Source organism: Rutidosis leptorrhynchoides, chromosome 10, assembly GCF_046630445.1.
Source record: "Rutidosis leptorrhynchoides isolate AG116_Rl617_1_P2 chromosome 10, CSIRO_AGI_Rlap_v1, whole genome shotgun sequence".
NCBI classification, from domain to species: Eukaryota; Viridiplantae; Streptophyta; class Magnoliopsida; order Asterales; family Asteraceae; genus Rutidosis; species Rutidosis leptorrhynchoides.
Window position 1 is genome coordinate 323,488,879 of NC_092342.1, and position 17,057 is coordinate 323,505,935.

The 17,057-nt window shown below is 34.1% G+C and overlaps 1 long non-coding RNA gene across 1 annotated transcript; it reads left to right on the forward strand.

Annotated features, from left to right (window-relative positions):
• Positions 1–817: 817 nt before the first annotated feature.
• Positions 818–1,801, forward strand: LOC139872640 (uncharacterized). The gene is made up of 4 exons (XR_011767119.1): positions 818–956; positions 1,166–1,226; positions 1,330–1,428; positions 1,536–1,801. It is a non-coding gene; the product is annotated as an uncharacterized lncRNA (long non-coding RNA).
• The last annotated feature ends 15,256 nt before the right edge of the window (positions 1,802–17,057 follow it).

A 17,057-nucleotide genomic window follows, 5' to 3' on the forward strand; every position in this document is an offset into this window, starting at 1 on the left:
AATATGTTTTTAATAAGCCTAAAATTTATATCACTCATTTTCTGATCACCGTTTATTTTAAAATAATATAAGTTTGAAATAAAACTTCTCTAAATAATAATCGAAACGTCCAACGAGTATTACATTCATTTAATATTTTTTTTTAATATACTATATTTATTTATAATTATGTTTTAAATAATAATTATTATAATATCATATTTTATTTTATCTTACATAGTGAATTCTAATAATTGAATTATATAAAATTGCAAATTAATATATATATATATATACCTATCTATTTACAAATAATTGTTCGTGAATCGTCGGGAATGGACGAAGGTCAATTGAACATATGAAGCAGTTCAAAATTTTTGAGACTCAACCTAACAGACTTTTCTTATCATGTCAAAAATATTAAATCGTATCGAGAGTTTGGTTTAAAATTAGTCGAAATTTTCCGGGTCGTCACAGTCAAACACATAGATAATGTTGATTCGAGTAGTTGCCGAATGTGTGCATAATTAGTCTAATATAGTAGTTGTTTTAGTTTAAGGTGAAATTTTGACCCATTTAGTAAGAGTAGGTCGGTTTGTGTTTTTTTTTAATCTATATTTGAAATTTCAAAGGCAATGATCACATAACTAATAAGACTGTATGTTTTAATCTTTCACCACGATTGTATTACTTTTACCACTCTATATTTAAGACCGTAAGTGTGATCAAATATGACTGCATAAGTTGTATGTTACCTACAAAATACATATTCTTAAGTGTAGCTTTTATTGAAGTTACAAACCTTAGATTGGAGTCCTGGTACTTATCTGTTTTGCGGGCCTCGGTTTAAATATTTGAAACTTCACAGCATTTTTTCGAAGTTAAACACTTTAAAAATAATGGATTCGATTCGTAACGAAATGGCTAAAGGTGAAGACTTCAAGCTTCTAAAGATGCAGATCTTTAAATAAAATAAGGTATTTCATTTTCATCATTAACATTCTTCATTTATGTCACTTCAGGCTTTATATTTAAGTTTAGTTTTACATATTGTTATACTACTATAAGAGTCAACACTAATTGTGATGGTTGCAAGCACCCATTTTATTCATTTGTTTTTAGTGTGCTATTTGTTCATTATGGTATGATTGATTGCGTTTTTTGTATTGTTTTACTCTCTTTGTAGAGGTATTGGAAGTAGTATTTCTCATTATTATCCAGTGGCTGCCCTCATTTTTTCACTCAAGGTATTTCACCCCCTTTTGTAATATAACCATTCACGAGTCACTGTATGAAATTTCGTGGATGTGCATCTAGACCATAAAGTGATAGATATCTCTTTATTAGCAGATCTCGAAAACTAAACCAGAAAGATATATATGTTTTGTGGCGGCTGATGGTTGTAGGCTGCATAGGAAGAAAATGACTGAGTTGCGAAAGCTCTACAAGGTAATACCACGCCTATATGTATATACAATAAAATTAAATAGACAATAATAACTCAAATCACTTTCATTTCATCTTGAATTTTATGAATGTATCTATTGATTTTGTAGGCTACTTAAGTTACAACACCCTCTTAGGCAATTGGCATTTGTTCGTAAATATTGGGTACAATTACTTTTAACATTTTTAGGTCGACAAATCTATTAAACTTTAGTTCACTAACTTATTGTGTTATAGTTTTTTTATTGTGTTATAGTTTTTTTAATGTAATGTCAACTGAGTTTCAGGAGAACCCAGCTGTTGCTAGATTCATACCCATGAAGAAATCTAACAAATGCCAAAGCAAATTATTAAAAACTTTATATGAATTTTTTATCATCAAATTTCATTTAAGTTATTTAAACATATGGTTGAGCTAAAGATGACCTGATAACAGTCAAGGAAGATGGTTTTTTTACAATAATGAATGGGTTCAATGTGTTTAATGAATAATGAATGGGTCAGTTTTGTTTATTTTATTCAAATGGGTCAAGTTTTGTTTATTTATCATCAAATGGGTCAGTTTTGTTTATTTATTTCAAATGGGTCAAGTGGGTATCAAGTTTTGCTAGATAGTAATCAAGTTTTTGTAGTTGTAATCAAAACAATTAAATATTTTAACAAAAAAAACTTGAATAATGGGTAAAAAAGTGTTTGCTGTCCATTTGAAAGACCTATTGCAAGTTACATCTTCCTTGACTGGTAACTTATATATAATATTACTGTACAAGTTCATTATCAGATTATGTGATTATGAACTTGCAACGATCATTACAATTCAAAAATAGGCCTTGATTAAACCTTGAAAATTGAACACATTTAAAACTTAATTTGTGACAACCCGAAAATTTCCGACCAAATTTAAACTTTAATCTTTATATGTTTCCGACACGATAAACATAGTCTGTAATGTTGAGTCTCGAAAATTTTGGAACTATGTTCATATATTCAATTACCATTTTGACTATACTCGACGATTCATGAACATTTATGTACATATAGATATGTATATACAATATATAGTTATAATAATTAAAAACGTTAACAAAGTATTAGATGTATAATACTTTACATGAACGTATTTGTTTCAATATATGTTTAACATATTCATCGAAGGAATTAAAAGATAATATCAAATGATTGAATTATCAGATACATTGTGATATGATTACGAGCCTCTGTTGTAAGGTCCACGTTGATTCAAGAAATCGTTTCATTTTAACGGCATAAGGAATAAATGGTAAAGTAATCTACGAGTGAGAACAAAGTGTCAAATAACGAGATTTAGACAAAAGTTAGTGGGGAACTAAATTTCATAATATTCTATTGATTTAATTTCAAACGTGCGAAAACGTTTTTAAATATAATAGGAATTGATTGTTAAAATGTTTTTATTTAAATAACGTAATTTTGAATATATATGATAAGTTGGAATATTAATTGTTGAGAATTAAAAGTATGAATAACTTGCAACGTGTATTTAAAACATATTTAGGTATATAATGGTTTCAAGTTATTTAGTAAGCGATAGTAACACTGGGTTATTGATTCGATTGATAATTTGTTATATTAATTCGAACGTTTGAGAATTTAGAATAAACGTTGGCGCACAAATGAATTATATCAATTTAAGCTTTAAAGTATAAACATTACGTGTTATAATAAATTCTATTATTTAAATGAGTTAAAATAAACTTTGAAATATAATTAGTTTTGAAAAACTAAATATTATATTATTAAATAAATATTTCAATTATGTATAATATGTACAAATGTATAGTTCTAAATGAAAATATATATTTTACAATATGATAAAATATAATATTAACTTTGTTATAAAACGTTTGATAATACTATTATATTAGTAAATAACAAGACGACGATTTATAGAAGCAAATGACCAGAACACTCAAACGTATAAGTTATATTTCGAGTGATATAGTTTATTGTTAATATAAGTCTATATTTTGACAAAGGTACGAGTCAAGGAACATAAAGTATCAGTTTTCTAAGCGTACGAAAATCTCTTAAGAGATCTTCTAAACCGGATTTCTTCTCGGGTTGTGGTTGTATAAGTGCTTGTGGTTGTGGTTGTGGTTGATTGTGTTGGAAATTATTTTGATAAATTCGTTGAGGTTGATTTCGGTTGTTTAGGTTATTGTAACCTGGTGGTGGATTTCTTTGATTTTGATTTTGGAAATTCCGGTTGTTTTAATAAACAGGATTTCCTCCTTGATAGTTATTATTATTTAAACCTGAAGATCCTCCTGTTTGATAGTTGTTAATTGGAGGATATTTTCGGTTATTTGCTTCTATCGCTGGAAAATCGTTGAAATTCATTTCACCATTTCGCAAGTAACCTAGGAAATTTGCTTGCTCTTCCATCGTTGTTTTATCACAATCTCTAGTAAGATGGGGGCCTTGGCACATTTCACATCCTACCCTGATAGCATGCATTTCCTTGGTTACTTTCTCAATTTGTCTTGCTTGATTTGCCATTTGTACTTTTAAAGAAGCAATTTCATCATTGCTTTCGATATTAGCAACGGTTGATGATCTAGAGAATTCTATTTCTTGATGCCAATTATGGGAATGTGCTGCTATATCGGCAATGATTGTGTGAGCGTCTTCTGGTGTTTTCTTCATTATCGAACCACCGGCTGCAACATCGATATCTTTTCTAGTAGCAACATTTACTCCTTTATAAAATATTTGGACTTTTTGGAATGTATTCAACCCGTGTTGAGGACATACCCTAAGCATTTTGTTGAATCGGGTCCAAGATTCATAAAGGGTTTCGTTAAGTTTTTGTTTGAAGTGATTTATATCACTTTGCAATTTTGCTGCTTTTGAAGCAGGGAAGAATTCTGACAAAAATTTGTCCATCATGTCATTCCAGTTTTCGATATAACCTTCTGGTAATGAGTCTAGCTAATCTCTTGCATCGTCCTTTAAGGACCATGGAAAGATTTTCAAACATGCGACTTCATCGGAGACATCCTTAATTTTGAATAGTTTGCAAATGCTTACAAACTTACGAAGATGCTCGTTAGCATCCTCATTTGGAGCTCCACCGAATTGGCATGTATTAGTCACCATGTGAAGGAATTGACCTTTTATTTCAAAGCTGTCAGTCATCGTAGGTTGAATAATTGCGTGGCCTTGACCTGTTCTTGTCGCCTTCATTAATGCTTCCATCGTTTGATTTGTAACAGCCATATCTGGTTCTATGATTTGTTGAATATCTGGTTCAGAGTTAGAATCTAATGAAAGTGATTCTAAATCCTCAGCGAGAGATTCTACTTCTTGAGCTCTTAAGCGTTCGTGAAATTCTCTTTCGGGTTCAGGATATGGAGAAGTTAATTCAGTGTTGGAGGAACGTAAATTCATGCATTAATTTCTGTCACAACACATCAACTTTTTTTTATTTTTGAACGGATTTGAGTTGTTTTGTTACACGAATTGATTTATTGTATATATGGTATTTTAATGAATTTAGGTTGGTTTCAAACATATATAGGCAACTGTTCCTATCCGTGTAGTTTAGTTTGTTGGTAAATCCGGTTCGTTCCACAGGGAGACAATGTTCAATGGTTTTTTAATAGTCTTTGAAGTTAAACTTATTTTAAGGGGGTTTTGGATTAGGAATTGATAATACTACATAATAATAAAATATAACTTAATCCTAATTTAATTGAACTACTTATTAATTTATACGAATACATTATTTATAATTATTAACTTAAAAGTGAATTAATTGAAATTATACTAATAAATTTATTACTAAATGATAATTAATAAAATAATAACTTTTAATAAAACTAATTGTTCAGAATTTTGTTTTGCGCAATTATAATATAAATTTATTTAAATTAACTAAATAGCATGTTTTAACTAAATTAATATAAATTAAGAGGAATTATAATAATTAACTAATTATAAACTAATTACTAATTATAAATTATCATAATTAATACTAATTATAAATTAATAACTTAAATATAATAATAAAATATTTAAAACCCTAGATTTTAACCTAATTCGCTACAGTACCCGTATCTATACTTACGCGTTTTGCGTAGTATTATGTAACATCCCAAATATTTAAGGTATTATTTTATGTAAAATTTTTTTATTGCTAAGAAATTAAATGGTAAAGGTTATTTTATGTTAAATGGATAAAAGTTAAGTTTATTGGTTAAGTTAGGAAGGACTAAGGGTGAAAAGTTAAGAATAAGGACTTCTCTAACCATAGTTGTGGTGGGGAGGGTAGAAATTGCTAATAAGCCAAAGTTATTTTATATAAAAGGGATTAAAATGCTGGAAAAATAAATTATTAAGTGCAAAATACAGAAAACCTTCCTGGAGTTCTTGTGAGTGTCGACATTTGCAAAGGGAAGAGGAGGATCCATCAATTGTTAAAATTAAACTCATGCAATCTTGAATTAGTGAAATCTAAGACACCCTAATCACTTTAGCAAGCTCTAATCTTCCAATTTCACTCTCTTTGTGCACAATTAGGGTTCTTAAACTCTAAAAGTCAAGGTATGGATTTTGTGTCCAAGTATTGCTTATATGGTGTGTTTATGATGAGTTTTATGCTTAAATAGTTGCTAGTTGTTGAATTGTGCACAATTGTTTGAGTTAGAATGTAATTGTTATTGATTTTGGAAGAGGAATTATGTATAGACTTGCATGATGGATTTTTTGTTATGAATATGGTGAATTTGGTGATGTTCTAGTTAAGTTTCTAGTCATGCACACCAAGTGTTTGTTAAAATGTCTCAAAGAGATGATTATGTGTTCTAGCTAGAAATTGTGATGAAGGATGTTCATGTATGAACTTTTGTTATAGTTGTAAGTTATAGAAATTGATAATTTGATAATTTAATGGTGTTAGTAATGAAATTGGATTACTATGCACATTTGATGATTAATGAAAGGATTAAAGAAAAAGTTGCATGATAGAGTAAAAAGGGATGAGTTAGTAATGTACATGATTAAAATGTGATGTTGAATTGGTAACATTGTCATCTTAGGAAAAATGAGATTTTAAGGCTACTTGTATGCTTGTTGTGATTAGGGGGTTAAATGTGTGTGTAAGTATTAAAAGATGTAATGATTCAAGAAAGTTGTGTTTTTGATTGAGTTATGTGATTAATGGGATTAGCTCATGTATAGGTGCTAATCAAGGAAAAGAGATTTCAAGTGATCAAGGAAATTCAATTAAGCAAGGTGAGTTCATAGGGGGTAATATGGGCGGGTCAAGAGTGGCTTAGTGTTCTCGGATTGCATCCGTGCAAGAGAGAAACGACTAAGTGCACTAGTTATGTAGCTTAGATAGAACTATTGGGTTAACCTAATAGTTGTATCTATGGTTGATGTTTAGCTTAGGCAAGGTTATTACATTGCTAGTAATCTTGCCTATGGTTTGTGTTAGCTTAGACACATTAAGTGTCTATGTATGAGATGATGATAGCTTAGGCATATTTAGTATGTCTATGGTTAGCTTAGGCATGATTACTAGGTTCGGCCTAGTAAGTCATGTCTATGGTATGAATGAATTGGATCCGAATGTATGCAAGCAACCAATGGGTTGAAGGATAAGTGTTATGATTTGTGCCCAAATGTTTTGTGTTTTGTGTTTTATTACTTTCCTATAACTCACTAAGTGTAAAAACTTACCCCCATGATGTTTTATGTTTTAGGTACCAAAGTCCATCGTGAAGGTAAGGAACCCGTGTGAAGCACTTGAGGAGCATTGGCATTAGAGTAAGTGGTATTGCAAGTCCCTTATTGTAAACACGCTCCATGGTTACCGCTTATCAACGCCTAGTGTTTTGGTATGAGTCATGTTTGTTGTTGTCAAACTCGGGACCTAATGATGGTTGGAGTATGAAAACATGTTTTGAAGTCTAAATGTTGTTTATGGATGGTCTAAGATATTAGAAACTGAATCTTTATGTTGGTGGATGAATTATGCTGTTTTAAATGTGTTTGAGAATGATGAAATGTGCAAAAGTTGGTTTAAGTAAAATGTTGCAGGTCAGGCACCCGGACCAGTGTTATGTCGCGCCGCGGCCAAAGGCTCCGCGCCGCGGCAATGAACTAAGGTTCAAAACAGAAGTTGGGTTAAGGAGATAAAAATTTTATGTGTTGTGTCGCGCCGCGACAAGGCAGGCCGCGCCGCGGCAAATGCCTTGTCCGGCCAGTAACTTAACTTTTCAAAAAAAAAAAAAAAAAAAAAAAAAAATTTTTACTCGAATCAAGGCGTTAAAAGTTGGTATCAGAGCTGAGGTTTAAGGGACTTGGATAACCCACGATAGGGATTATCTAGGCTTAAACCATTGTTGTGAAAGGATAAGCGGTTTAGGACTTGCATAAGTGTTTAAGTCGTATAGTTGTGCCATGCTCCATAGGGTAGAGTCATTGACAAGACCCATAGAATAATGAATAAGATTACGAATTGGTTTATGTAAGGAGTTTGATACTCGCTTGCCATGATGTCGTGGTAGACTAGATGTGTAATGAAATGGTGTAATAACAACAGGCCATTGCTATTACTTCATTCTAGTACACATGGACGTCTACTATGGTCATGGTGAATCGAGTTAGGAATTCTTTCAGATTGTTTGGTTTTGATGAATAATGGTGTTACCGGTATTTGAACCAATGGGTTGAATGTAATTTTCAGAATGGCTATTGTATCACCAAACCGAGGTCAAGATGAGGATGATGAGTACGTCCGCACCCCATCCACGGAGTCTATAGAAGACTCTCAAAACGAATCGGAAGAAGTTAACATGCCAAATGACATTTCGGGGCAAATAGGGCAAGCCTTGATACGTTATACCCCAACCTTGTTAGAAAAGATCAAGACATTGATCAATGATCAATTAGATGAGAAGTTAAAGACTCTTATTGCTAATAACCCTACCTTAAGAGGTGAAGGCGGTAGTGGGGTAAGACAAGAAGAGGTAGAAGCCCCAAAGAAGAAGGATGATCGTTTTGAATACAAGAACTTTGCAAATTGCCATCCCCCCGAGTTTCATGGTAAGGTTGACCCAATCGTTAGTCAAAGGTGGATAGACGAAATTGAAGAAACTTTTATGTTATGTGAATGCCCCGAGCATTTAAAGGTAATTTACGCGGCACATCAAATGAAGGGTAGTGGTTATGAGTGGTGGAATTTTATAGTTAAGTCTCATGGGCGAGACGTGGCTACAAGTTTCTCATGGGACAAATTCCGTGAAATGTTTATGACTCAATTTGCTCCGCCTGCCGAGGTTAGTAGGTTGAAATCCGAGTTTATGAATATAGAGCATGGAAGTAAGTCGGTGACCGAGTTTAATGCTGAGTTCAATGACAAGTCTCGTTTTTGTCCGGACTTCGTGTCAAGTCCCAAGTTGATGATGGATCATTATCATGAAAAGTTAAATCCCGAGATAAGTGAATTTATCGACAAGAGCACTTATAAGACCCTAGCCGAGATGATGAATAGAGCACTTGTTAGAGAGCATGAACTTAGGAAGAAGGCGGCGTTTAAACGGAAGTTAGATCAAGACTCTAAGGCGATGCATAATGTTAGTCCGAAGAAGGGTAAGTTTGGTTCCGAATCCCCGCACAAGTCAAAAGGGGGTTTTGTGTCGGGTAAGAGCGGTGGGAAAGAAGCCAAGTTGTGTACTAGATGTGGTAAAAATCATACGGGTGAATGTAAAGCGGGTACCTCCGATTGTTACTCTTGTGGAAAGCCGGGACATAGGGCCGCCGAATGTCCTAAGAAAGGTAAGCAATGTTATTATTGTTTTGAGAAAGGTCACTTTCAAGCCGAATGTCCGGAATACAAGAAGGATTTAGCTAGTGGTAGTGTTAAGAAAGAGGTTAAGACGGAACCGAAGACTAGTGATAGCCGACCAAGGGCCCGAGCTCATCAGATTACCGCACTCGAAGCGAAGGAGTCCCAAAATGTGGTGTCAGGTACCTTTATTGTAAACTCTTTACCTGCGCATGTTTTGTTTGATTCCGGTGCTACGCGGTCGTTTGTATCATATTCCTTTTGTAAGCATTTTAATATGACCCCAAGTATGTTAGAACACCCATTAGAGGTTGAAATAGCGGATAATAAGACCGTGATGGTGTATAGTATCATTAAGGGGTGTGAAATTATTTTGGATGATGAAAAGTTTGTCATTGATTTAATACCCATGCAAATGGGGGAATTTCAAGTAATTGTGGGCATGGATTGGCTAGATGACAATGAGGGGATAATTTTGTGTCGTAAGAAAATAGTGTTAGTTCAATCACCAAGTGGAAAAGTTATATGGATTTATGGGGAACGAGCTAGGCGTGCAATTCCTATATGCACATATGCTAAGGCTAAAAGATTTTTGTCTCATGGGTGTTGTGCGTTTTTGGCACATGTTGTTGATGATTCGAAAAAGGTTGTTGAATTAGATGATGTACCAATAGTTAACGAGTTTCCGGATGTGTTTCCAAGTGAATTGCCCGGTGTACCTCCCGAGCGAGAGGTAGAGTTTAGAATAGATTTGATACCCGGGGCCACGCCAATTGCCAAAGCTCCCTATCGATTAGCCCCGTCGGAAATGAGAGAAATGATGACTCAATTACAAGATTTGATAGATAAAGGTTTTATACGTCCTAGTAGTTCACCTTGGGGAGCTCCGGTTTTATTTGTGAAAAAGAAGGATGGAACTATGAGAATGTGTATTGATTATCGAGAATTGAATAAAGTCACTATTAAGAACAAGTACCCGTTGCCAAGGATAGACGATTTGTTTGATCAACTACAAGGTGCTAGTTTCTTTTCAAAGATAGATTTAAGGTCGGGTTACCATCAATTGAAGGTGAGGGAAGAAGATGTCCCTAAAACGGCTTTTCGAACAAGGTATGGTCATTATGAGTTTGTGGTTATGCCGTTTGGATTAACAAATGCTCCGGCCGCGTTTATGGATTTGATGAATAGAGTTTGTCGACCGATGCTTGATAGGTTTGTAATTGTGTTCATTGATGACATTTTGGTATATTCTAAGAGTGAAGAGGAACATACGGTACATTTAAGACAAGTATTAGAGACTTTAAGAAGAGAAAGATTGTTTGCTAAGTTCTCTAAGTGCGAGTTTTGGCTTCGTGAAGTTCAATTTTTGGGCCATGTCATTAACAAGAAGGGTATTTGTGTTGATCCGGTGAAGATAGAGGCAATTATGAGATGGGAACCACCTACGAATCCTACCGAGGTTAGGAGTTTTCTAGGTTTAGCGGGGTATTATCGGCGATTTATACAAGATTTTTCTAGAATAGCCACCCCACTCACCAAGTTGACTCGTAAAAGTGTGCCATGGAGATGGGAAGAAAAGCAAGAACAAGCGTTTCAACTCCTTAAGGAGAAGCTCGTTCAAGCTCCCATATTGGTTTTACCGGAAGGGAATGAGAACATGACGGTTTATTGTGATGCTTCTAAGAAAGGCTTAGGGTGTGTATTGATGCAAAATGGGAAGGTCATAGCTTATGCTTCCCGACAATTGAAGGAACACGAGAAACGCTATCCTACGCATGATTTAGAATTGACGGCCGTGGTTTTTGCTCTAAAGATTTGGCGTCATTATCTTTATGGTGTTAAGTTTTCCATTTATACCGATCATAAGAACTTAAAGTATTTGTTTGATCAAAGGGATTTGAACGATAGGCAAAGGAGAGGTCTCGATTTGGTGAAAGATTATGATTGTGAGATCTTATATCACCCCGGAAAAGCGAATGTAGTAGCGGATGCTCTTAGTAGGAAGTCAAGTCATCAACCGATTAAGATAACAAGCTTGGCTATGGTAATATCACCTCAAATATTTGATGATATTCGTGTTGCACAAGGTGAAGCATTATCGCCCGAAAACGTGAGAAAAGAAAGAATCAAGGGGCAAGTTGACGATTTTGTGGTAGATTCTCGTGGTTTAAGGCTTAGATATGGGAGAATTTGGGTACCTTTGCAAAGTGATGTTAGAAGTGAGCTCCTTGACTTAGCTCACAAGTCTAAGTATTCGATTCACCCCGGTGCTACGAAAATGTATAGAGATTTAAGGAAAGACTATTGGTGGCCGGGAATGAAGAGGGATATAGTTAAGTATGTGCACAAGTGTCTTACTTGTCTCCAAGTGAAAGCCAATCATCAAATGCCCTACGGTAAAATGCAACCTTTAGAGGTACCGGTGTGGAAATGGGAGCATATTACGATGGATTTAGTGACTAAGTTGCCTAAGACCCCTAGACAACACGATGCAATTTGGGTTATTGTTGATAGATTGACTAAGAGTGCATTATTTTTGGCAATAAGAGAAGCTTCGTCGTCGGAAGCAATGTCAAAGTTATATATGAAAGAAGTTGTTGCAAGGCATGGAGTGCCGGTTTCTATTGTTTCGGATCGAGACACCCGATTTACATCGCGATATTGGAGAAAGTTTCAAGAGGAAATGGGTACTAAGTTACATGTAAGTACCGCGTTTCACCCGCAAACGGATGGTCAAAGTGAGCGGACTATACAAACTCTCGAGGATATGTTAAGAGCATGTGTTATCGATTTTGGTGGTAGTTGGGATGCTCATTTACCATTAGTTGAATTTTCATACAACAATAGTTATCACTCTACAATTGGAATGGCACCATATGAGATGTTGTACGGAAGGAGGTGTAGAACCCCGATTTGTTGGGGCGAAGTAGGTCAACGGGAATTAGGAAGCACGGAAATAGTACAACAAACCACCTAGATGATTGACCAAATTCGTGAAAGAATAAAGGCGGCACAAGATCGACAAAAGTCTTATGTAGATAAAAGGAGAAAACCGATAGAATTTCAAGTAGGTGATAAAGTGATGCTAAAAGTTTCCCCATGGAAAGGCATCATTCGTTTTAGAAAGAGGGGAAAATTGGGTCCAAGGTTCGTGGGACCATTTGAGATAGTGGCGAAAGTTGGGAAGGTAGCCTACCGTTTGGCTCTACCCGATGAATTGAGTAATATACATGACACGTTTCACGTGTCACAATTGAGGAAATGTTTGGCGGATGAATCAACCTATGTTCCTTTGAATGAAATTGAGGTCGATAATAAGTTAAGGTATGCGGAAAAGCCGATAAAAATTATGGATCAAAAGGTTAAGCACTTGAGGAATAAGTCGGTAATATTATTGAAGGTATTATGGCAATTTAGAAAAGGTTCCGAGTGTACATGGGAACCCGAAGAATGGCTCTTGAAGTATTATCCGTCGTTGCATCAAGAATGGTTCGCGAGGACGCGAACGATCCAAGAGGGGGAGAGTTGTAACATCCCAAATATTTAAGGTATTATTTTATGTAAATTTTTTTTATTGCTAAGAAATTAAATGGTAAAGGTTATTTTATGTTAAATGGATAAAAGTTAAGTTTATTGGTTAAGTTAGGAAGGACTAAGGGTGAAAAGTTAAGAATAAGGACTTCTCTAACCATAGTTGTGGTGGGGAGGGTAGAAATTGCTAATAAGCCAAAGTTATTTTATATAAAAGGGATTAAAATGCTGGAAAAATAAATTATTAAGTGCAAAATACAGAAAACCTTCCTGGAGTTCTTGTGAGTGTCGACATTTGCAAAGGGAAGAGGAGGATCCATCAATTGTTAAAATTAAACTCATGCAATCTTGAATTAGTGAAATCTAAGACACCCTAATCACTTTAGCAAGCTCTAATCTTCCAATTTCACTCTCTTTGTGCACAATTAGGGTTCTTAAACTCTAAAAGTCAAGGTATGGATTTTGTGTCCAAGTATTGCTTATATGGTGTGTTTATGATGAGTTTTATGCTTAAATAGTTGCTAGTTGTTGAATTGTGCACAATTGTTTGAGTTAGAATGTAATTGTTATTGATTTTGGAAGAAGAATTATGTATAGACTTGCATGATGGATTTTTTGTTATGAATATGGTGAATTTGGTGATGTTCTAGTTAAGTTTCTAGTCATGCACACCAAGTGTTTGTTAAAATGTCTCAAAGAGATGATTATGTGTTCTAGCTAGAAATTGTGATGAAGGATGTTCATGTATGAACTTTTGTTATAGTTGTAAGTTATAGAAATTGATAATTTGATAATTTAATGGTGTTAGTAATGAAATTGGATTACTATGCACATTTGATGATTAATGAAAGGATTAAAGAAAAAGTTGCATGATAGAGCAAAAAGGGATGAGTTAGTAATGTACATGATTAAAATGTGATGTTGAATTGGTAACATTGTCATCTTAGGAAAAATGAGATTTTAAGGCTACTTGTATGCTTGTTGTGATTAGGGGGTTAAATGTGTGTGTAAGTATGAAAAGATGTAATGATTCAAGAAAGTTGTGTTTTTGATTGAGTTATGTGATTAATGGGATTAGCTCATGTATAGGTGCTAATCAAGGAAAAGAGATTTCAAGTGATCAAGGAAATTCAATTAAGCAAGGTGAGTTCATAGGGGGTAATATGGGCGGGTCAAGAGTGGCTTAGTGTTCTCGGATTGCATCCGTGCAAGAGAGAAACGACTAAGTGCACTAGTTATGTAGCTTAGATAGAACTATTGGGTTAACCTAATAGTTGTATCTATGGTTGATGTTTAGCTTAGGCAAGGTTATTACATTGCTAGTAATCTTGCCTATGGTTTGTGTTAGCTTAGACACATTAAGTGTCTATGTATGAGATGATGATAGCTTAGGCATATTTAGTATGTCTATGGTTAGCTTAGGCATGATTACTAGGTTCGGCCTAGTAAGTCATGTCTATGGTATGAATGAATTGGATCCGAATGTATGCAAGCAACCAATGGGTTGAAGGATAAGTGTTATGATTTGTGCCCAAATGTTTTGTGTTTTGTGTTTTATTACTTTCCTATAACTCACTAAGTGTAAAAACTTACCCCCATGATGTTTTATGTTTTAGGTACCAAAGTCCATCGTGAAGGTAAGGAACCCGTGTGAAGCACTTGAGGAGCATTGGCATTAGAGTAAGTGGTATTGCAAGTCCCTTATTGTAAACACGCTCCATGGTTACCGCTTATCAACGCCTAGTGTTTTGGTATGAGTCATGTTTGTTGTTGTCAAACTCGGGACCTAATGATGGTTGGAGTATGAAAACATGTTTTGAAGTCTAAATGTTGTTTATGGATGGTCTAAGATATTAGAAACTGAATCTTTATGTTGGTGGATGAATTATGCTGTTTTAAATGTGTTTGAGAATGATGAAATGTGCAAAAGTTGGTTTAAGTAAAATGTTGCAGGTCAGGCACCCGGACCAGTGTTATGTCGCGCCGCGGCCAAAGGCTTCGCGCCGCGGCAATGAACTAAGGTTCAAAACAGAAGTTGGGTTAAGGAGATAAAAATTTTATGTGTTGTGTCGCGCCGCGACAAGGCAGGCCGCGCCGCGGCAAATGCCTTGTCCGGCCAGTAACTTAACTTTTCAAAAAAAAAAAAAAAAAAAAAAAAAAATTTTACTCGAATCAAGGCGTTAAATATTATATGCGTTCCGCGTATGTTTTAAATCGTACGTGTATCGTGTAGAGATGTACGCGATCCGCTTATGATATGATTGATGTGACAAAACAATGACGAATAAACTGAATTATAATGTTGTGTAATAATTTTTTTTTAGTTTTACTTTACTGAATAAATAAACGTAAATAATTATAATAATAATTAGCAATATATAAATAGGGAGTGTTTACTTAAATGTGTCACCTCTAGATTCATGGATTGTTTTAAGTTTAAGCTCGTATTAAAATGTTTAGTATAAAACTTATATTTTCCTTTCGAATAAATAATAAGTTTTGACTAACTAATCTAATTTTCATTGGATTATATTTAGATAGTTACTAGTCCTTAAGTATTTAAATTGAGACCCAACCCAGTTTTGACCTTCGCCAAAACCCAAATCATAACGGTTTCCCTTTTTATAATTTCATTATTATATGACTCGTGATATTACCCAAACCACCGAACCTTACTTTTAATTTAGTGTTAGTAAATTAGTTATAAGTTCGTCTAGATCACTTTTAATGTTGAAGCTTAATTTATATAAATAAAAATAACTTTCGTTATTTTAATCTTACAAATTAAGTGACAGGGGTTAAATATCCAAATATATAATAATGGTTCTTTTAATTAGGTTCAATGTTAAAAATACTAAAGTTACATTTTAATTTTTACAAGTGATAACAATCCATTTCACTAGGGGCTCTACATCTAAGCAAACACTAGGGAGATTAGCTACTCATTATGCTAAGGAAAACATGAAAATATAAATGTACAAACATAATAATAACAATAAAAACTGATAATGATAATTTTAATAGAATATACTTACGAAAATCTTCACTCTCATTTACTTTAAACGGTAAAAAATTACAATAATAACACCCCTTTAGTGCGTACAATAATAACCTTAATCACGAACAATACACCCTTAATATTGAAACTATCCTAAATATTGAAACTTTGAAACTGAAAAATAAAATGATGTGGAGTACTTAAAAATAACAAACATACTAGTAATAAATTTTTTTTTTGTGATATCTCTCTTGCTCTCTCTATCTTTGTAGTGTCACTCTGTCTCCCTCCGTACTTCTTTTTTATAGCAAACTAGTAGTAGAGATTTGTGATTTGTTCTTCATTTTTAAAATCAACTAGATGGAATATGACTGTAAAGAGTTCTTGCACTGATAAAGAATTGATTTTAAATTAAATAAAGCAGCCGTCCCATTTTCTTTTGTTCAAGCACTCCGTATTATAGATAGATGGATGATTAAACAAAGAACTCAACTGCTCCTCTTTTAGTGTGTAAAGTGAACCAGCCACGTGAACCTTTAATCGATATCTGAAAATAACATTACGCGTTTCGCGTAGGGGTCTACGCGTTTTGCGTGGTCTATGATATTACACGTTCCTCTTACTAGGTTACGCGATCCGCGTAAGTGTATATTTGAACCTGCAATAATTATTTTTGATCTGCATTCGTAATTATGCCTACGCGTTCCTCGTGAGGAACTACACGATACCCGTAAGTGTAAAGAGAATTTTTCTGGTTTTTCTTTTAGCGTTCGTTTTTTTGTTGATCCCGTGTTGGCGTATTAGAATTGGAACTTTCCATTTGAACTCTTTTTCTTTGCTCATCTTGAACTTGTATTTGGGTAACGTTATCTCGATATATATTTGGTTTAAATCTATCGTTTATCGTCTTTTCTTCAAACTTCGAGCTCGTGTTATCTTTTGTCGTTTTTCTCGTGATTTATACATTTGAATGTCTTAGTAAACGATAAAAGCTGATGAAATATAAATGATATTGCATCGAATTATATGTATGTTTAAAGCAATATCAAAATACCCCACACTTGAACGTTGCTTGTCCTCAAGCAATTACATTTTTTAACAGAATCAGAACATTACATATTTTTCCTTATCGAACATTAAATCACAAAACACGCACTACACGAAATGAAACACACGCTATATGGAAAAAGTTGGACACACTACACAATTTTTATTGAATCACACGCACACCACACGAAATGAACTTCTAACAACAGAAACAAACATGAA